This window comes from Euprymna scolopes, chromosome 6, assembly GCF_053919585.1.
Source record: "Euprymna scolopes isolate OS-2025 chromosome 6, ASM5391958v1, whole genome shotgun sequence".
Classification (NCBI taxonomy): domain Eukaryota; kingdom Metazoa; phylum Mollusca; class Cephalopoda; order Sepiida; family Sepiolidae; genus Euprymna; species Euprymna scolopes.
This window is the reverse complement of record NC_136487.1, coordinates 85408745-85431164: the sequence shown is the minus strand read 5'-3', so window position 1 is coordinate 85431164 and position 22420 is coordinate 85408745.

The following is a 22420-nucleotide window of genomic DNA, read 5'->3' as shown; positions in this document are numbered from 1 at the left end:
CATCTTCGACACTTAAGAAAAATTGAACTTCCTTTACAAATATAAGTGTGAGAAAATTATTTTTTATGACTATGATTTTTTTTATACTAGCGGGAGAAAGGGGCGGGCCTGTCCAGTCTTGCCCGGTCGGAAAATAGGCTTAAATATATTTTGATTCATACAGATTTCGTATTTATTATTACATAGCCAATTCTCTATTGAATATTATATTGTACCTAATATATAATACTGATTTCAAAAGATTTTAAGAAAAAAAATGAATTAAGTGCCATCAGCTAGAATCGAAATCAAAACATTTAGCACTCCAGCTGCGTTCCTACCGTTTGGGCTAGTTACAGATAGATAAGAAAAATTTTATATTAAACCAGCTCAAGCTACGAATGAATTTACGCATGCGCAAAATTATTAAAAAATGTTAGCAATTTGAAATAAACATTTTGTTTTTCAACTTGCCGACATATTTCTGTACGCATTATTCATCCATCCAAAGATTTTACTTGTTATAAACCATCCTTGGTGTATGATTACTATTTCCTGTTAATTTCAGTGTTATGTGACGAGTAGTTTACACGTTTATCGGTTAAATATTTTCGCACAGACAAACAGACATACATGCATCTACTGTTTTATTTATATAAATAAGGATTTATGTTCTTTTCTAGCTGTGTGATTTTCCCAGGAAATATGTGACTTATCTTCGATTTAAGGGCACAAAGTAACCACAATACTTGAACTTCCTTTGTAATTGTAGCAATAAATTACTTACTATCTGGCAATTTAAAGGCTTCAAAATCACGTGAAAATGTTCAAGGTCTATAAAAGCCAAACACGTTCGACAGCGATATGATTCGCACGTCAATTCGAAAGCGATTTCTGATTAAAATTATTTCGGGGTTTAAGTCATACTATGTTATTTCCCTTGAGCGATTTTAAAGTTATTCCCCTTGAATTTTGTTCTAACTAAAAGCGAACAGTATTTTTTGGAGAAGTTACTAATTTAGAAAAGAACTTATATTTATTTTCATGTTTTTATTAATAACTAGCACGCTTCGCTTCACACATTCCGTATTGATTCGCAATTTTAATCTATATTCATCTCTTTAAATCATCGAAATGAAACTAATCAATATAAAAAATAACTCAGCATCCCCTTCTAGGTAGTATACATCAATTAAAAAACATCCCCAAAATACTAGTTTCGTTTGATAATTTTAAATGGTTTTTCGAAGGCATATTAAGATCCCCCATTTGAAAATTCAAATATTTCAGATTTGCATTAAATTTGCCTCATAGTCATTAGACGCCAATTAAGCAACATTCCCTGAATTTTAATTTCTTTTTAAAACAATTTAAATTTAAAACGAATTTGAAATTCAGCAAATATTGCTTAATTGATATCTAATGACTATTGGATCAATTTAAGACGCCTAAAGTTTAATTAATCTGAGATGACCTTATAATGGTTGTGTTAGGGTCCACCTAACGAGGAAAAAAAGAAAGCGTTATTGCCCTTGAACTGGCAAAAAGAGTTATTCCCCTTGGGGGGACGAGTCCGTCAGGCATGACACTCAAGAGATAAAACAAGACAGTTCCGATCATTACGCATCCAGCGACTCATCTATCGAAATTTCTTTTAAATCAAATTGTTAAATGTTTCCCCTTGTTTTTGCATCATTTTTACATGGCGATTTCACAATCAATTTTCATTCTAAAACATGTAACAGGTTGAAAGGTCATTAAACACCAACAAATCAAATCAAGCTTTAAACTTCAGCTTTAAATTTTACACATTTTCTAGAATCAATATCATTTGATGGATTTTGACTCAAATTTGAATAAGAATTCATTATATCTTGATGCTAATGGTAAAAAAAGAGAGAGACTTAAAAGTGACGCAGTTCTGGAACGGGTATTTTTTTTTTAATTTTTGATAAATATTTGTTTCATTTTCAAATCTACTCATCAATTATGTATTTCTAATGAATTATATTTTTGATAATTAAGTAGACCAACACTGAAAATCAAACTGACAAAGAAATAAATTCAATTCAAAGAATTGTTGAAATAAATTTTTTTTTTATTATTCAAACATTCAAGGCTCACTAAAATAATATGATGACTGTTGCGATAAAATTGGTTCCTTGACTCACCATGTTAGCATCTACGCAAGTAAAATACTTCGACACGATCCCTAAAAGACCAACCTGTAGTGAAGTGAAAATAACAACCCTAAAAGGGAAAGCATCTAAAAAGAGCCGCCAAATATAAATTTAAATGATAACAAAATCAAGTATTCATTGAATCATTTCAACATTAACTGAAATAGTATGTATTATTTTAATTCTTTGGACTACTTTTCTCATCTTGAGTTTTATTTTTGTTATATATTAGCCTCTCAGAAGACAGTCGGGTTGCCTTGCTAATAGTCGATTGTAAGATCGACTATCATTATTAAAAGTTAGATATTTATCTAAAGAAGTTATTATTATGAAAGAACATTATTATGATTATAGATTGTATTACAAAGACAAATAATGTTTATAAGTTTTCAAATGTACTGAAGATCTTAGGAACTATAAACAAATGAAGAGGAATGCCAAATACATAAAAAAAAAAATAGGTTTTCAAACCTAGGTATAAACAATAAATTTGGCCAGAATTTAATCTCCCCTTCATCAAGGCCAGAGGACTAAAACTTACTGCTATGGTTTCAAATGATTTGAAATAACAGCAAATGGAGACTTGATTCCAAATATTTCTCATATGTTATATCTCCCCTCTTTTGGAAATAGGGTCGATTATGAATATCACCAGTATCAAATAAACTGTGAAATTTACTTTGAGAAATATTTAGAATCAAGTTAGAATCATTTGAAACCATAGCAGAAAGTTTTAGTTTCTCCTTCATCAAGGGGATTTTGGAGAAATATCAGATATTTTGTAATTCATATGCAAAACTAGGAAAACAAATGACTATTTTAGAAACATTTTATGGCTATAAAAAAGTGCTGTAAAAAAAGTGTTAAAAATGCTTCTTTGAGTCGTCTTACTCTCCACCGTTCTTCTCTGTCTATAATTTTTATCTCATCCTATGAGGGTAAATGGTTTCCATTTTTCCTTCTGTATGTGGTCAGCGATACCCGACTTTTCAATCTTTCAACATGTTAAAAATAAAGGGTTCGATTCGAAATTCTGTGTAGATTCCCGAGCTCTGAAAAAATGATTCCCTAATTCTGACAAGATACACCTGAAGAAGGTCGGTGGTTATTACATTGACCAAAACGTTGTGAAGATGACACTCAAGTTGAGAACAGTAGTCTGAAGAATCCAAATACTACGAATAACCAATCCTTATCTCAAAAATTCAAAAACATAACTGAAATAGTTTACTTGTTTTTTTTTTAATTATTAAAAGATAGTTTGGATGCCTACTAGACAGTATTCTCGAGTCTCTTTGCTCTCTCTCTCTCTCTCTCTCTCTCTCTCTCTCTCTCTCTCTCTCTCTCTCTCTCTGCACAAGAGTTATTCAGGACAACCTGACATAAGAATACTTCACTCTTCAAGTAAACCTTGACCAAAGATTCAAAATAACATAGCACCTAAAACCCAGATAAGACGCCTTCGATATGATTACACACTGGTTCATACAAAGAACAGTACACCTTTTCCTAGTGATGGTTACCTCAAGTAACAGCACTAAGCTGGATACTCTACCAGACCAGATGGATTCATGTCCTGGAATCTTTCAAGACTAAAAAAAAGACCACAATAAAAATACACCATAACATATTAAAATAATCAATTTGTGGGGGGGGCGGAATTAGTGTTCTTTACAGTTTTGCTAACTCAACGTTTGAGAAGTAGAGGAGAATTTTAAATGAATCCTCAGATAACTAAGTATTTCAGACAGAGATCAAATGTTAGCTCCAGGAAGGGGCCTCCTTGATTTCTGAGTGCTACCTGAACTAAAATATAAAAAAAATTTTAAAGGTAAAGCTAGTAATTCAACCCCTAGAAATGGAATATGACATCTTTTAGCTAAGATGTTTTCTGACTAAGCATGGTGGACATAGTTCCTGATCCTGTCAGACCCCCCAGCCCTTTGGGTAAATTAGCCTCTTAGCTAGTGGAGTGAATAAGTCCCGTTACCCCATGGTAATAGAGAGATCCTCTAAAATTCCTACTCCCCACTTTTAGTTTTTGCCCTGCACCTCCCCTCACACAAAGAATGCACTTATCTCGGAAGGGCACCAAAACTCTATATCTATTTCTGTTTACTTCCACTTAGATTTCACTCCCATTTACAGACTGACCTGCTTGTTTTTGGTTATGAGCAAATATGGAAAAATGAAGGAGTCTATCATTTAGAAAAGGTTGGGATTTATTATTTTTGTTCTCTCGCTACCATCTACCAATGAATTTGTATATAAATATATTTAGACAAGGTTCAAAAGAGAGTCGCTAATCTGATAGGCCCTGAACTGGCATCTAAGCTTCAGCCTCTGTCCCATCGACGAAATGTTGCATCCCTCTGCCTGTTCTACAAGTATTTTAATGGTGAATGCTCTGACGAACTGCAAGCACTTGTGCCCCCACGACGTGAACACCCCTGAAAAACCCGACAGGCAGCTAAATCCCACCCCCACACAGTAGAGATTCCTAGATGTAGAAGATCTTTCTACTCCATTAGTTTCTTCCCCAGAACCGCTAGACTTTGGAATTCCATTCCAGTTCCCTGCTTCCCCAACTCTACTGACGTGCAGAAGTTCAAGCGTAACGTGAACCAACATCTTACTGCCCAAATCCCTACATAGTACCCCAGTAGTTATTGCCCCTGATAGTAGCCCTCTACACCAAAGTGACAATGTGCCTTGTTTGGGGTGAAAATGTAATTAAAAATAATAATAATAAAATTTAAGAAAAAGAATGAAGATACTTTAAGTAAGATGACCTATAGACTAAGTGTGGTTTCAAGTGAAGAATAGGATGAGCATTTTTATTATTATTTTTAATACTTTAGACCAAAGAATAATCTTGTGCTTAATATGTTATAAATTTATATTTTTGCAAATAAATAATTCAAAGTGTAGTATCTATTGTCAATATGCACTTTGTCTGTTCTTGTGAACTTATTGGTGAAATTCAAAACTGACTACGAATCGAAATGCTTCTTCTTCCTTTTCTGGACTCTTTTATATTCTAAGATCCTAAACTAACCATACCGTTATGTAGTAAAGAGAGACAACTATAAATTCTGTCATTGAATAGTCAAATCAACTTATTTTCGGATGTTAAAATACAAAATAAACTTGTAATATATTAATTTATTAATGCTAAACATGGTTTACTTAATCATACACTTTTACTTAATTTAATAATTTTTTTTATTTTTATTGTTGAGGGTTCGCAGAGTTTTGCACTTTGTTTGATGCCATTCTAGTTTTTATTTGTGCATTTTAGTTTCAGGTCCAAATTCGACGTTTAATTCTCACGTATTAGAGGGAGATAACTCTTTTATTTAAAACACGCAAGAGTGTTCTCCCTTGCACTAAAAGAATTCCGTGATTATATTAAGTTCTATTTTTGTAGAGAGAATTTATTGGCTTTTTTTTATATCATGAACCGGTTTTTGCATTTAGGGTCAAGGTATAGTATCTGTCTATATGGAGGTTAGATTTTATATGCATTTATAACCGGCCTTGTGTTTAACGTAGGGAAGCAAGTAAAGAGTTTTATTATTCTAAAAAAGGACAAGTGAAAATAAGAACACAGTTGTACTATATCTGTGGTGTCGATAAAAATTGACTTTTAACGGTCTCTTAAAATGTAGCGGTTGTGAACAATCTATCGTGTATTTGATAAAATTGAATTTTAGCACATAAGATAGTGGCAGAATGTGACGTCAATGTATCGCTTGCACTTTGTCCACGACATTAAGGTTCTGTAGTACTTACACAGTTGACGAGCCGTGCGTGCCCGTGCTATTTTTAGATAGGATTATGAAGTTAAATTTAATTTTTACGGTATCTTTTGTTCATTAAATTGTTAAATGAAAAGGCAGAACAGTTAACAAAGCTCTTTTCTCCATATGAAGAATGGGTTTTTAAATAATAACGTTATAATTTCTTTACGGTTTGTAAACTGTAGGCGTACCTAGTTTACAAAAAAAAAAAAAACGAATTACTATTTTTAATAAGTTAGCGTTTGTTGTGATAGACTCGACAATTCAATTTTTTTATTTTTTAATATTTCGTTTTAAGTGAAAACAATTACGTAACAATTACGCAAATTCATTGAGTAGAAAGTTATTTATAATCAAAAGTAATTTTTATGGAAAATTGGTTAAAATTCCATTTTTCTTAGATGTTATAAAATTGACGATGAGGAGTTCACACACAGGGGACATAACTCCGAACACATATTTTAGACTACTCCATAATGGCTTCCAGTGTTTGTAGCCTATAGCGATACTTCTTTTTTTTTTTTTTACTAAAAACACAATAGCAATTATTCTACTCGATGAATTTTCGTAATTTTTGGATATGTAACTATTTTCGACATGACAATTAAGTACGTAATATTGTTTTACTTAAAACGATATATTTTTTTAATCGATTTGTTGACTCTATCTCAACAAGCATTAATAATTTTTTCCTTATTGCCAGTGGCAAACTCTAGAGACAACACATTGACATTAAATTCTGCTTCCATCTTAAATACTAAAATTTAATTTTATCGTATACTAGCAGTTCAGCCTGGCTTTGCTTGTGTCCTATGTACTGTTCATAACTTTATATGCATATGTATATATATATTAAAAAGTTTGATCCATATCCAGGTAACCCACATCTAAAATTTCAAGTGTTTAGACACAAAATTGGCAGAGGAGTTTGGTAGAGTCTGCAAAAGTCAACTCTGTAAACTTTGATCTTTTGGCAGGCAAATTTGCGCCCAAAAACTGATTTAAACGCTTGCTGTATGTTTGAATAATCTTTATGTAAAATTTCAAATGTTTAGACCCAAAATTGGCTGAATAGTTTGCTAGAGACCGCAAAGGTAAAATCTTTTTAACTTTGACCCCTTGGCAGCCAAGTTTTCGGCCAAAAACCGATTAACAAGCTTGTTCTATATCTGAATACACTTTATGTAAAATTTCAAATGTTTAGACTAAAAATTAACTGAGTATTTGGTAGAGACCGCAAAGATCAATTATTTTTTAATTTTGACCCCAATTTTGACCCCTTAACATTTATTGCTTTGGGCTCAAATCAAATTAAAAAGTTTGATCCATATCCAAGTAACATACATCTAAAATTTCAAGTGTTTAGACCCAAAGTTGGAGGAGGAGTTTGTTAGAGCTTACAAAGGCTAAATCGTTGAAATTTGACCCCTTGACAGCCAAATTTCTGGCCGAAAACCAATTAAAAAGATTTTCCCAAATCTCAATACGCCTTATGTCAAATTTCGAATCTGTAGACTGAAAATTGACGGAGTAGTTTGGTAGGGAAATGTACACACACACACACAATTTCACTTTTATAGATATATAGATTTAATGTTTTTGATCAAACTTTCGTATAAAAATATATCTTGAAATGGCTAGCTCTGAAAGAAGCTGACATCTCATAACAATTAGTTTGTTTTCTGTAGCGGTGATGAGACAAATTATATTCCAATTTAAAAGTCTGTCATATGAAAGGTAATTTCTTCAACAATATTCTCTGTTGGAAACAGCATTATTATTAATTTAATTTGTAATATATTTAAATTTTATTTTTTAATAAACACTTTAATTTTTATTTTGTTTCTTTCTAAATTATAAACTAAGATAATGAAAACGCTACTTGTTTTTTTTATTATTTTTTTTTATTTTTTCAGAATTAACACATGTTATCAATTTCTGATTTCAGATACGGCAGCCATGATAAAGTGGATCCTTTCTATTTTACCATAAATAAATATGCTGAATCACTATTGGCTTATTTATTAGAAATTATGCAATTTTTACAACAAAAATATTTATTAAGACCTAATAAGATTTGCATGTGATTGAACTTTACAAAACACCAGCAAGGTTTTTATTAGTTTGATTATTCAGACTACTGTTCTTATTTTGGGTGTTATTTTCACAACGTTTCGGCCGATGTAACCTCTGATTTTCTGTTTCATCAAACTCACAAATCTTTCTGTCAAACTCGGGAACCTAAAAAGAATTTGGAACAAACTCCTTTATTTAATCCACAGAAGTAGCATACTCTCTTTACACTGACTGTGTAGAAATCCTAAGTAATTTGCAGTTGTATTCTGAGTATCGCCCACATTGAAGAGTGAACCTTCAACCTCCAGAAGAGTGTCACTTACAACTGAATTTTACCAAGTACTTTATCCGATACACCATGAGTCTTTGCAGAATACAATTGCGAGTTACTTAAAACTTCTACCCAGTCATAGTCACGGAACAAGAGCATGCTGTCTTCATGGTTTAAATAAAGGAATAATAATGGAACATTCAAAAGATTTCTAAATTAAATAAATTGTAAATTCAAAAGATTCCTGAATTTAATAAGAGACACCTGAAGAAGTTCGGAGATTACATCGACCGAAACGTTATGAGAATAACACCTAAGATGAGAATAGTAGTCCGAATAATCAAAATAATCCAAATTATCAATCCTCATCTCAAAAATTATGAAACATACTAGCAGAATTACGCAGCGTTTTGGGTAGCATCATATGCAACAGTATAGTAATGTTTGCGACTTCATATTATTTGGATTCATCAGACTTCTGTTCTCATCTTGAGTGTGATTTTCACAATGTTTCGGTCGATATAATTTCCGACCTTCTTCCAGTGTATCTTGTCGAACTTGGGGAATATTTCCGTTGAACTCGGGAATTCGGACGGAATTTCGAGCGGAATCCTTTATTTACTTCATGGGGGTAGCATGCTATTGTTCCGTCAGACATGACTGGATAGAGTAATTTGCAATTGTATTTTTCGATCGCCCACACTGAGGATTGAATCTTCAACCTTCATGAGAATATCACTTTTTACAAGTGATTTTTCCAAGTACTCTTTCCACTGTATCACGGTTCCTTCTGGTACGAATTTTAGGAAGCTTAAACTTATTTTATTTCTATTTGTAAATGTCACTATTTATTGCTAATTATTACTATATATTTATGTATATCTATCTATATATATTAATATTTAAAATATATTTTAGTCATCGACATACAGACCTGTTTCGTTGTTTCACAACTCATCAGTGCCGCTAGACTAACACCTATCCCAAGCCGAGGATCGAACCTAGAACCGTCGTGATGACAGTCGGCAGTTCTACCCCCTGACTACAGAATCGGTGGCCGAAATTAATCTGTCCGAATGTCTATTTAAATAAACATCCGTCCGCCACTCGTAGAGGGCTCAAACGTTTGTTTGTAAACAAACCGCGAGCTTCGCATTTTTTCAGCTAAATTAAGTAGCGAGTAAGATAATTTACGATAGTGCTCTACCCAAGAGGGGGGCTTTATAAAATATATTTTAGTCATCGACATACAGACCTGTTTCGTTGTTTCACAACTCATCAGTGCCGCTAGACTAACACCTATCCCAAGCCGAGGATCGAACCTAGAACCGTCGTGATGACAGTCGGCAGTTCTACCCCCTGACTACGGAATCGGTGGCCGAAATTAATCTGTCCGAATGTCTATTTAAATAAACATCCGTCCGCCACTCGTAGAGGGCTCAAACGTTTGTTTGTAAACAAACCGCGAGCTTCGCATTTTTTCAGCTAAATTAAGTAGCGAGTAAGATAATTTACGATAGTGCTCTACCCAAGAGGAGGGCTTTATAAAATTTATACAAATTTGTACTTATTATTAGTATATATTATCTATTGTTTAATAAATGGTTCCCATATCGTATTAAATTGTATACTAGGTCTACTTAGTAATTGGTTATTCCCTAGCATATGTGCTGCTCCTTTCAGTTGACTTACTCTCCACCATTCTTCTATCTATGATTTTTACTTCGTCCCATAATGGTAGATGGTTTCCCGCTTTCTTTCACATATGATCAGCTATACCTGATTTTTCAATTTCTCCACGTACTACAGCTTTTTGATGTTCTTCTAACTGTACTTTTAGTAGACGACGCATCTCACCTTTGTATAGTTTTCAACATTTACATGGGATTTCTTATACACAGTTCTTAGTTATGATTTTTTCTGTTGGGAGCTTGACTCTCACAAGCTGTTTCCGGAGAGTTGAATCACTCCTGAATACTGTCCTGATGTCATATGGATTACATATTCGTTGAAGTTTTTCAGACAAGCCCTTCATATATGGTATACAAACTGTGGTGAATTTCTTAGTGATGTTTTTTTGTCTGGTCCAGATTTGTTGAGCTGATGTCATGCTCTCTCGGAATAGTTGTTTCCGAAACGTCATAATGTTTGTGAGTCGTACATTTATTTTCAAAAAGGAGTTGTACCTACAATGTCTCCCTAAAAAGTAAATAAACCATAGTTTATTAAACTGCTATCGTTATTTTCATGGCCAGTGCTCGACTGAACTGCAATCTATTGTTCTCCTTTGCCAAACTTTCACAAAAAACAATCGACTAGCTACAACCACTATAAATTATTCCCCCCCCACTCTCTGTCTATGCCTAAATCTAAACAGATTCCATGAACAAAGCTTCTTTCCCAGAATTGCTCACCTGTGGAACACAGTTCTGATGTCCTGCTTCCCAGTTGAATACAACATGGTAGCCTTCAAATCCAATGTAAACAAGTTCTTGTTGAGCCGTCCTCATAAATAATTCAATTCTACCCAATTTACACAATTGACGATTACAACTTAACTATTATTTACATTAACGATTACTACACTACCACCCTACAAACCTTGTCCTCGAGTTGGCCTTCGGGCCTTGATAAGTGGTTACTCCCAAGTAAAGAAAAAAAAAACTCTTATAATGTTTAGTGTTCATATTTCAAAATTTGTAAAAAAAAAATCTGACCATTACTTTTTTTTTAAAATCCAAGTATATTTATTTTCAGGAAGCGTTCGGCTTTCTTTGCATAAAATCAAATTAAACTAAATATCACCCACATTACCCACCGTTATACCTAGAATATAAGTTCAAAAATATCATCATTATCCTTTGATTAGTTTTGGAGGTAATTCACACACACATATACAGTGGGTAGCAAAATTTATTATATTAATGCTGGAGTCCCTCAAGGGTCCATCCCGGGCCCAACTCTCTTCCTGATCTACATCAATGATCTCCCTAAACACATACTTAAATCATTCGTTGACATCTATGCTGATGACACGGCCATCTACGGCAACACATCAAAGGCTGTAAATTAAAAAGCTCTCTTTGATTCTCTCTCCTTTGATCTCAAGCGTGTGGTTCAGTGGAGGAAGACGTGGCTGGTTACCTTTAATGCATCTAAAACCAAGCTCCTATTTTTACATTATCAACGCTCTGATTCTCATCTGGCATCAATCGAAATGAATGGCTCTCGTCTAGGAGAAGCCCCATGTTTTGACAAGCTTCTGTGGTTGACCTTTACTCCTGATCTGAAATGGAATACATACATCAAGTCTGTTGCCAAGGTCGCTGGAAAGATGGTGGGATCCTTCTACCTCTCCAGAAGATATCTCACTACTGATGCAATTTTCTATCTATATAAAAGCCAAGTACGTCCAAGGATGGAATACTGCTGCCATATTTGGGCAGGAGCTGCTAAAAACAGCCTATCCTGCCTTGAAAGAGTACAAAATAGACTTCGCGGCTTAGTGGGGGATGCCCTTTTCTTTTCTCCCACAGAAGAGACGTTGCAAGCCTATCTTTGTTTAATCGTTATTTCCATGGCAGGTGCTCGTCTGAACTCCAATCTCTAGTCCCCTCTCGCCAATCTTTTACAAAAAACACCCGTCTAGCTGAATCCACTGTCAAAAACTTTCCCCACTCTTTATCTGTGCCTAAATCAAAACGTAGATTCCATAAACAAAGCTTCTTTCTTAGAACTGCACGCCTGTGGAACTCTGTTCCGTCTGCCTGCTTCCCACCTGACTACAACCTGGATGTCTTCAAATCCAATGTAAACAAATTCCTGATGAACCGCCCCCTTAAGTAGACACTTTATTAAATCTCCACACTAACGTACTGTACTTACAATAACCCTTATCCCTGAGTGGCTTCCGGGCCTTGATAAGTGGTGACCACCTTGTAAAAAAAAAAAAAAATTATTTGGTACATTGTTTTTTTTCGTATTTCTAAAAGAACTATCAAGTTAATTTGAATGAAATTTACACTCAATCTTTGAAGAGATTTTATCAAAAAATAAAACAGAAATGAAGATATACTTATTAGACAAATATTTATTGACAAATAATCAAATTACTCGTATGCAAAAGTCTTTAACACACTGTCTAATTTCATTCTTAAGCAGTCATTTTATCTTGCTACAATATTCCAATCAATGAGAAGGCACCTCAGGGTTCTAGCTCCTTACAGGTCAGTTGATAACAGCTCTCAGAAACTGCACAGGTTGCCTCTTTCATTACTGTTTTAAAATGGTTAAAACAAAGGAATTGACTAATAATGCCAGGAAATAATAGCAAGGCATAAAGATGTAAAGGGGTACAGGAAAATAGCTTTAGAACTAAATTTGGTGGTGAGTACAGTTGGAGCTGTCCACTAGCGTTGCTAAAGGGGCAGGCTGTCCAGGGTGACCGCCATAGAGGGGTGACAAATTTTCCCCAAAAAAAATTTTTCAGCCAAGTTAAGGTGCGAAAATAGCCGGAAATAGAATTTATTTATTATATATTATGTAATTTTTAAGTTTTAGTCTTAAAAAAATCTTTTTTTAGAATATTACAAACTCTTAAATAAAATTAATTAGTCATTGAAAAATCTTTTTGCCGACTTTATTGAAAACTCTAAACCCTGTACTTTTGAAATCTTTTGATGACATTCCCTTCATTTTTTAACTGAAAAAAATTAGAAAGAAAGGATTTTATATATATATATATATATATATATATATATATATATATATATATATATATTTATATATATATTTATATATATTTTATATATATATATATTTTATATATATATATATATATATATTTTATATATATATATATAACTACTTAATTTACTCACATAAAATTAATATACGAAAGTATAGATTTATGCTTGAACTTTAAGTATTTACTTCAAAAGTGCTCAATATGTAGGTAGAGCTAGTTAGCAAGTTATAAAATGTATATGGCGATTAAGCTACACTGAATATTCCGCATTTCATCCACTCTAGGAATCTTCAGGCTTATGCGCAAATTCTGTGGTTGTTGGTCGTTTTTATATGCGCATCTTCTATTGAAATTTTAGTTAGTCAATCAGCATTCTAGTATCCAATAATAATAATAATAATAGTAATAATAATATAATAATAAACCAATCCCGGACAAGAACAACCATACTATAAATAAAAATACTAATAACGAACAAGATAAATGCAACTGTAGACACCACACACTTTTCCCACTTCAAAATAAATGTCTAACCAAAAGTGTAGTTTACCAGGCCACAATATTTGCGAAAGAAAACCCGAATAACAAGAAATATTACGTAGGTATGACTTCCTTAGATTTCAAAACTTGATATTATGATCACAAAAGTACATTCAAAAATAAAAAACACCGTATGAAAACGACACTAGCGAATAAATACTGGGAACTCAAGGAAAGCAGACATTTGCCGGTAGTCGAATGGAAAATAATAAGACAAGCTACCACGCGTAGGGACCTAGACGACCCATGTAGATTATGCCTTCATGAAAAATTTGCTATCCTGTACTTTAAAGAACCCCAACATCTATTAAATTGTAGAAAAGAAATAGCAAACAACTGTGTTCACAAGATAAAATTTACTCTAGGATGGCGATACAAAATAGTTTTAAAACTAACAAAAACAATAGAAAATAAACTAATAAATAAATTAAATAAACATGAATATACATAAACGATCACACATATGTGTATGCATATATATATATGTATATATATGTGCATATATGTGTGTACACATATATATATATTTATATATAAACTAACATTAATAAAAAAAAAAAACATTAACCTAGATTTAAAACAGATCAAGAAGCGTAATATCCAGGCTAGATAGAGCACACACAAAGGAACAGTTCAACCAGAGGTCAAATCGGCCTTTGTCCGATAAATGCATTCCCATTGGCTGATAGGAAGGGCGCGGTGGATACTAGAAAGCTGATTGGCTAACTAAAATTTCAATAGAAGATGCGCATATAAAAACGACAAACAACCACAGAATTTGCGCATAAGCCTGAAGATTCCTAGAATGGATGAAATGCGGAATATTCAGTGTAGCTTAATCGCCATATATATTTTATAACTTACTATATATATATATATATATATATATATATATATATATATATATATATATATATATACACAGTAGAGTCCAAAACTAAGGGACAAAATTTTTAAACCTAATATTTGTTAGAAATAACAACTATGAAAAGCTGAAATTTTGACAACTGGTAGCCGTTATCATTCATAATAACATAATAAAATTTGAATCATTTGCAAAGGATAGAAAAAGAATTATAACAATTATTTATTTATATCACCTGGAAGGGCTATAAATTTTAGCTAGAGTATATAGCTAAAAGAAGGACAAAGGTTTCGGATCTCGGAGTCACGTGCTGTGTAAGCGCAGAACAAATACGAGCCAGCCTCTCATAGTATGGCGATGTCGAGGAAGTCCTCCCAGCGTGTGGTCCCAGAAATATACTCACAGGGGACTACCAATCCACATGGCAAAGGTGTGCCCTAAGAAAACACAAGCAGCAGCACCTCCTCCCATGAAGACCTCAGAAGTGAAGACAATGGAGAAGACAGCCATAAAGCAGGCAGAAACAAGCTGGAGTACAATGGCAAGCAGAAAGAAGGCCACCGCTATAAGAAGGGGAAAGGAAAGAAGACTCCGCAGCAGAGGAAAAATAAAAGACTATAAAGGAAAAGAAAACGAAAGTTAAAAACAATAACATTGCTCATCCAGAACAACCCCAATCCCCGACACAGAGAGCTAAGCAAACCCCTCCCCTTTTTAACACCCATGCAGCCGAACCTTTGGCAAAAGAAATGGAAGCACCAGAAGAGGAGGAGGAGCAGGATGAAGAGCACCAGGAAGAGGTGAAGGAACAGGAGGAGAAAATAGTGGAGAAGAAGACGGAGGTCACATCCATTCCACAGAAGGTCCGTACCAAAAAGACAAGGAAGACCCCCCCCCCTTTTTGCCAGGTGAAAAGATCTGCGAGGTGGACAGCTGTGACTCACAAGCAGCTCTGAATGGGAGCAGAAGAGATATCTGCGGCAGCTGGCAAACTTCACACATGTAGACAAAAAGGAGGTACAAAGGCCCACCAACTTCCCAGAGATGCCGATGCTAATCACTAATGAGAAAAAAAACAGGGGCAAGTCCCTATGGAGGATGATTAGAGAAGCTAAGCAAGCAATTCCAGGGCTAAAGTTGGTGGAGGAGGACCACCCATCATAAACCCAGATTACAGCCAAGTGTGATGGGAGGATCCTATTTTATGTACACCTCTTCCTATATAGAGCACTAAAGTTAACGGTTTCCCTAGACATAGGGGGTTTGGTCCGAAATGGTCAGTACACAACAGAGTTGTTGACTGGTTGTATCAGTCAGGCCTTCGGCGTCCCCATTCCCAAAGATTTTAGATCAGTGTTAGATGTATATTACTAATTAGGAAACCATGAACTTATACCTAGCTAGTTTAAATACGAGAGGTATGAGATCCCGAAGCAAGGCTGCTCACATGTTGAAGGATCTCGTGGCCCTTGAGGTAGATGTAGTTGTTTTTCAGGAAACTCACTTTGTTTCCAATAGGGATTGCGATTTGCTGACGAGCAACTTTGACATGTACTCAGCATATGGCAATTCTTGTAGCTGTGGGGTTTCTGTGCTAGTAAGTCGCACCCTATCTGTGACGATTACAAGAAGGTGAAAAAGGCTAAGGAGGCTGGTTCCCCTTCCTTTTCCCCACCCCCAGAGCAGATAGAGATGACCATCTTTCAGTTCATTTCCCCAACCCACTGCTAAACCGAAATCCCTTCAGCTAGCACGTGCTCTCTGTCCAGAGAAAGGCTGGTGGCTGAAGATAGCAAGAGAGCTGTATTGGTTTTACCCGCCAGGAGAAAAAACACAAGAAAACTCACCTTTCTTCCAGGGGACCAGATTGATGAAGTAGATCCTCATCATGCGGATGCGATGATCACACCTAGGTAGTGTGGGTTGTTGCATTCATTGCAGCTCCTTACCAAGGTCCGGGGGACGGAGGTCGAAACCCCCCTGAATTTTCCAGATGCCCCCTTATTAACAACATGTGTTAGACAGACCAGTGTAGGGCGCACCAAGGTACTCTGGAGTATGATCGATGCAGCTAAGGAGGCAGTACCAGGCCTAAAATTTGTGGAGTAGGAGCATGACTCTCTCAACCAGCTGGCAAGACGTTGTGAGAGGAGGGTTCCTTTGTATGTCCATCCCTTATTTTATAGGGCCCTGAAACTCCCCACTGGACGTCAGTGGACTGACTCGGGATGGATGGTTTACACAGGCAATCTCAGCCAATCTTGCGCGTCCTATCCCCAGTAGACTTCAGGCCATTAGTTGACATTGACTAGTTGCAATGGCCACATGTTTGAGCTTGTGAAGTCTGAATACCAGGGACATGAGGTGCCAAAGCAAAGAAGCTCGCATCCTAAGGGACCTTATGGCCCTGAAATTTGATGTGGTCACGGTACAAGAGAGTCACTACGTTTCAATGGACAATTATCGTCTGCTATCTGGGCATTTCAATGTCTTCTCAGCATTCGATGGCCGTACTAGTAGAGGGGTCTCTCTGTTAGTTAAACGCACTGTCAGGAGGGGTAAACATTGTACGCACAGACGCTAATGGCAGACTGGTTGTGGCAGATGTTGCCGTGAAAAATAGAGGGTTCTGGGTCGTTGCGGTTTATGCACCCAATTTCGTTCAGAAGCAGGTCTCTTTTTTTCGAAAGTTGGGTGTGTTTCTCGGTGGTTCAGAGCAGTTAATTTTACTGGGGGACTGGAATGCCATTCTTGATCCCCGGATAGATAAGGTGGGTGGTGATAGAGGGTTGGATAGGTGTGAGTCTGTCTGACTTGATGACTGAATGTGATCTTCTCGATAGGCTCCGTGTCGATCACCCGAGACAGGAGATGTGGACGTGGCTCTCTAACAGGCCTTCAAACACCTGGACTGGTTGATAGTTAGAAGAGGCAACGTAGAGTATATTTCTTGCCCCATATTCCACAGATTAGGCCATTCTGAGCATAAATTGTTAGTGGCCAGGATGGATTTAGATAGGAATCCTAAGCTAGCTGGGTACTGGAAGTTGAACACCTCGCTATTAAAGATGTCCGACTTCAGAAAAGTTAGAGAATATTTTAAAAAGGGATTAGTGGGGGTGGTAACCAGGAGTAAATGGTGGGTTAGCACCAAATGTGGCATTAGGAACTTTGTCAAATACAGCCAGCACCTTGCCTTATCTAGGGCTAATGCAGAAAAGCACTTAGAGGATAGGTTGGCCAGGGTGGTGGCTGGGGAGAATTACATTATTTACTATAGATTTGAAAATCCTGGCCCGAGTTCTTCCAAATCATTTGCAGGTTGTTATTGCTGACTTGGTTGAACCATATTTGAAATACGCTCTGAAGGGAAGATGGATTCAAAACAACTTGCATTTGATCTGTACGATCCTAGAAAACTTAAAAGATGACACTGAAGCCATGCTGATCAATTTGAATCAGTCAAAGGCATTTAATAAGGTCGATCATCATTTCTTGAGGTCTGTTGTAGAGGCCGCCGGTTTTGGTCCAGACTTTACCAGATGGGTCTCCATTCTGTATGCTCGGCCGATAGCAATGGTGCAGTAGGTGTATCAGAATTTGGGGGGGGGGGATTTTTGACACCCCTAACAGAAAACTGCGAATAAAATATACAAAAAACTCGTAATTTCTCTTTTTAAAGTGGGTTGTTTATTTTCAGTTTGGAATATACTTCCAAAATAAATTATTAAAGTTGTTTAAAAAATAATGAAAATATTATTTTTTATTTTTTAAAAAACAGTGTTTACAAAGTGCCGGTGTGCATTCAAGCAGCCATTGTTTTTACATTTGAAATCAATTGAATTTTATGAGTGAAATTTTTTTCAATTTTTAAACTTTAAAAAGCTACAAAATTTTTCTATTGGTTAAATTTTTACGATATTTTCAGGGTCAATGTGAGATTTTACGCTCTTTCCAATAAACCGAATATAATGTTTTAGACAAACGTTTTTTTTAAATTCACCCCCCCACCCATTTTGAAATGTCTATTAAAATTTAAATAATTAATTTACTCACCAAAGTTTTATACATCACAAATTGAAGATAAAAGATCAATAAATAAAATATTCTAATTAAAAACAAAAAACAGAAGTGTCTTTTGGAAATTTACCTGTAAAGTCCAGAGTGTAAAATCATTTTTTATAAACCACGTTGACTTTTTTTTTCTTTTAAATGAAAACTCAGATTATGTTTATATAGTCAAGTAAATACCGGACGCTGACGACAATTTTTTCTATTACATTCAATGTTTTTTTTTTTAGATATTAAAAAAAATTCTCTCGATAAAGTAGAAAGAAAATATAATAATCAAAAATTTGTGTATTTAATTAAGAGAATTAAAAAGAAAAAACATCGTTCGACTGGATTTTTCGTTTAACAGCAAAAAATTATAAGTGAATGTGTGCTTTTTTTAACTATGGAGGACCAAAAATACTAATTTTGGCTAACAGCACGCAATAAAAAATTTTAAAATTTGGTCTTTCCTCATTTTATTGAAAAAAAATTACGGTTTAAAATTACATTTTCATATTGATTATAAGCTTCGAAACAGAGGCAGTCTATATAATCAGATGTTTATTCAAGTTTTCAATGGTTTTCACTGTTTCTCGGTTGGTACGTCAGGAGTGTCCACCGTTGCCTTTGCTCTACGTCCTCATGTTGGAACCTTTCTTATGCAAATTGAGGATGGGGATGGCTGGACTGGGCCTGCATGGTATTGCTCTTCCTGGTGGAATGTGAACCAGTGTTACCGCTTATGCCAATGATGTCACTGTGTGTGTGTCCAGCTTTCATGACATAATAGCGGTTATTAAGGCTCTAAAACAGTACAAAGAAGTCACAGGGGCCGAGGTCAATCTCAGCAAATCTGTTGGCCTGAGGTTGGCCGCTTGGCAGGGAGTCTTAACCTTACCAGGCAGCTTTGGTTGGACTGACGGCCTAGTGCATATACTTGATGTATGGTTCGGACCAGACCTCCAGCTAGAAAAGAACTGGTTGGAGATACAGGCAAAGGTAGAAGCATCAGTCAGGATTTGGCTTCAAAGGAGACTTTCCCTTAAAGATAGGATGAAGGCGTGTGCCACTTACGTCTTTCCGCTGATCCTTTACCGATTGTCTGTACTTCCCCTGCATGTGGGCCACCTTGCAGCATTGACATGTCTGCTTTTTTCCCTCCTTTGGAATGAGCAGAAGCCGCTAGTCTGTAGACAGGTCTGTACTCAACTTTGGGGATGCTGAACTTGGAATGTCACAGACATGCCAAGAAATTGGCATTCCTGAGTAGAACTTTGATGGAGGAGTCTGCGTGGGGTCCTGCGGTCAAGCATGCCATTCTTCACCTTATTCCCGACCCCTTGGTCGAATGCCATCATAGACCGAGGGGTCAATCACAGTTCTTTGATGAATGCTGAAATACTCTCAGAATCTTACCCAGTTCCAGAGACCTTGCATGACCTAGAAGGGCACTATATTGGGAATTAATGGAGGGAATCGCTCTGGATCCTCTTAGGGAGTGGCTACAATTGTCGGAGGAGAAGGTACGCTCTCGATGGAATTGGGCGCCAGGTCAGGGTTACCTCCAGAATACTTAGTTTTCCCTGGCCCTATATCCCTTAATGTTTTGCGATTCAGGATTGGAACAGACATCAACCCTTTTTGTCCACGATGTGAGGAGGATGAGATAGAAACTATAGATCATGCTTTTTTCAACTGCTCCAAGCTTTGTGAGTTCTGGATGTATGTCAGTGAGGTGATGGCTCGCATCGTCCCCGAGCGGGTGACGTGCCTGGATTTAGCTACCATTGTCTACAACGCAGATCCTCTGTTGCCTAGGGAGGAATGAATGGTATTCCTAGCGATTTTGGCTGTGGCTAGACTCGTAGTGTATTCTACTCGTTTAGGGATAGGGGGAGGGAGAGAGCCGCCTTCTTATGACCATCTAATTTTGTATGTTAAGCACCAACTTCAAATCAAAATAAAATGTGATAAGAGGAGGCTACCTCACCCTGTTTTTTAATCATAGGTTTACACCACTAGTTTATGTACATTCACACAGAACGGGCTTCAATACGTGTCCCCTGCCTAGGCATGGCACGCACTGACCTTAGGTGTAAGATCTGAAAAAGTCCATCCAAGAGAGGATTAGTCCCTTAGCTAGTAGGAGAGAATGAGTTCTGTGCCCCATATTTTATTTTAGGTGTTAGCATACCTCCAAAGATGCCCAATTTTATTTTGGAACTCTGATCCCCCATCCCGACAGAGTGTTATCTTGGAGATCACTGACTGCCCCTTTTGTTCCCACTCCCTGAGGTTTCTTTTCTCTCTTAGAACCGCTCACTCCCGTACTTGGTTGCAGACTGTTATTGGCGAATTGATCGAACCAGAGCAGAACTATGTAGTGAAGGGGAGATTGATTCAAAACAACCTGCACCTGATCCATACGATCTAAGAGGGATGGATAGAAGACGACACAGAAGCTGTGCTGATCACTTTGGATCAGTCCAAAGCTTTCGATAGTCGACCATCACTTCTTGGTATCTGTTCTGAAGGCAAATGGATCTCCATACCGTATCATGTAGTGGTACAAGTAAATGGAAAGCAAACAACATCTTATGCTATCTCCATGCATCAGGGTTGTCTGCTGTCTCCCCTGCTTTATGTCCTTGCATTGGAGCCATTACTACGCAAGCTGAGGTAGGAGGAGGCAACTTCAGTTCTGCATAGGATCACTCTGCCTTTGTGTCAAGCTTCCAAGACCTCGAGGCAGTGACAGGGGCGCTCGCACTGTACGAAAAGACCACAGGGGCCAAAATTAACCGCAGCAAGTTAACCAGCCTGGAGAGATGCCGACTTTCTTCCCACTCCTTTCAGCTGAACTGACGGCCCGGTTCAGATCCTCGACGTATGGTTCAGATTGGACCTCTAGCTGGAAAAGAATTGGTCAGAGGTGAAGTCAAAGGTCGAAGCCGTGATTGACTTGTGGGTTCAAAGTAAACTATCTGACTTTCCACTCATCCTTTACCAACTGGCTGTACTTCCCCTGCCTGAGAACTACCTAAAATACCTACAGAGAAAGTTGTCCTCGCTTCTTTGGGACAAAGGAAAACATTGGGTTTGCAGGCAGGTCTGTGTCCAATGTTCGTCTGAGGGAGGTTGAGGAATGCTTTCCTGAGCCAAACCTTGACAGAAGAGTCAGCATGGAACTCTAAGGTCGAGGCCGCTTTTCCTGACCTCATCCTTGACCAGAAGGTTGAGGCGCATCGAAAATCGTGGAGTGATACACAGTTCTTGAGAAAGTGGAGGGATGCACTAAGGAACCTTCCAAGGTCCTGTAACCTTTCACAGCTGACTAGAAAGGAACTATATAAGGAACTAGTAAGGAGGGATGCCGACGTCCCACTCATCAAGCATCTGGGGTTGTCGAAGGAGGAGATCTGCTCCCAGTGGAGCTGGGCGCTAGATTCGAGTCATCTCAATAACTCTGTTTTCTTTGATCTGACAATTGGCCTGAAACGCATTGCCCCTCAATGCCATACTGAAAAATACCAGACTAGTGAGGTCGTTAGGGTGTCCCTGTTGCAGGACCCTAACTGAGGAAACGCCGGAACATGCATTCTTCGATTGCAGCAGACTCAACGGTACTGGGCATATTTCAATAAGGTAATGGCTCGCATTGATCCCAAACAGCCTCACCCACTGGATGTGTTCTATGTCATCCACAGCACAGAGCTGCCGTTGGACAGGGAGAGACGAATGGTGTTTCTTGTGATCCTGGCCGTGGCCAGAATGGTGTTATGGAGTGCAAGAAAAGCACAGGTTCGAATCTTTTGCTGATCTGGTCCCCTTCTTTAAGCACCAGCTGAAGGTAAAGATCAGATGTGATGGGAAAAGATTATACTCCGAGGCCGTAACCGAAGATGG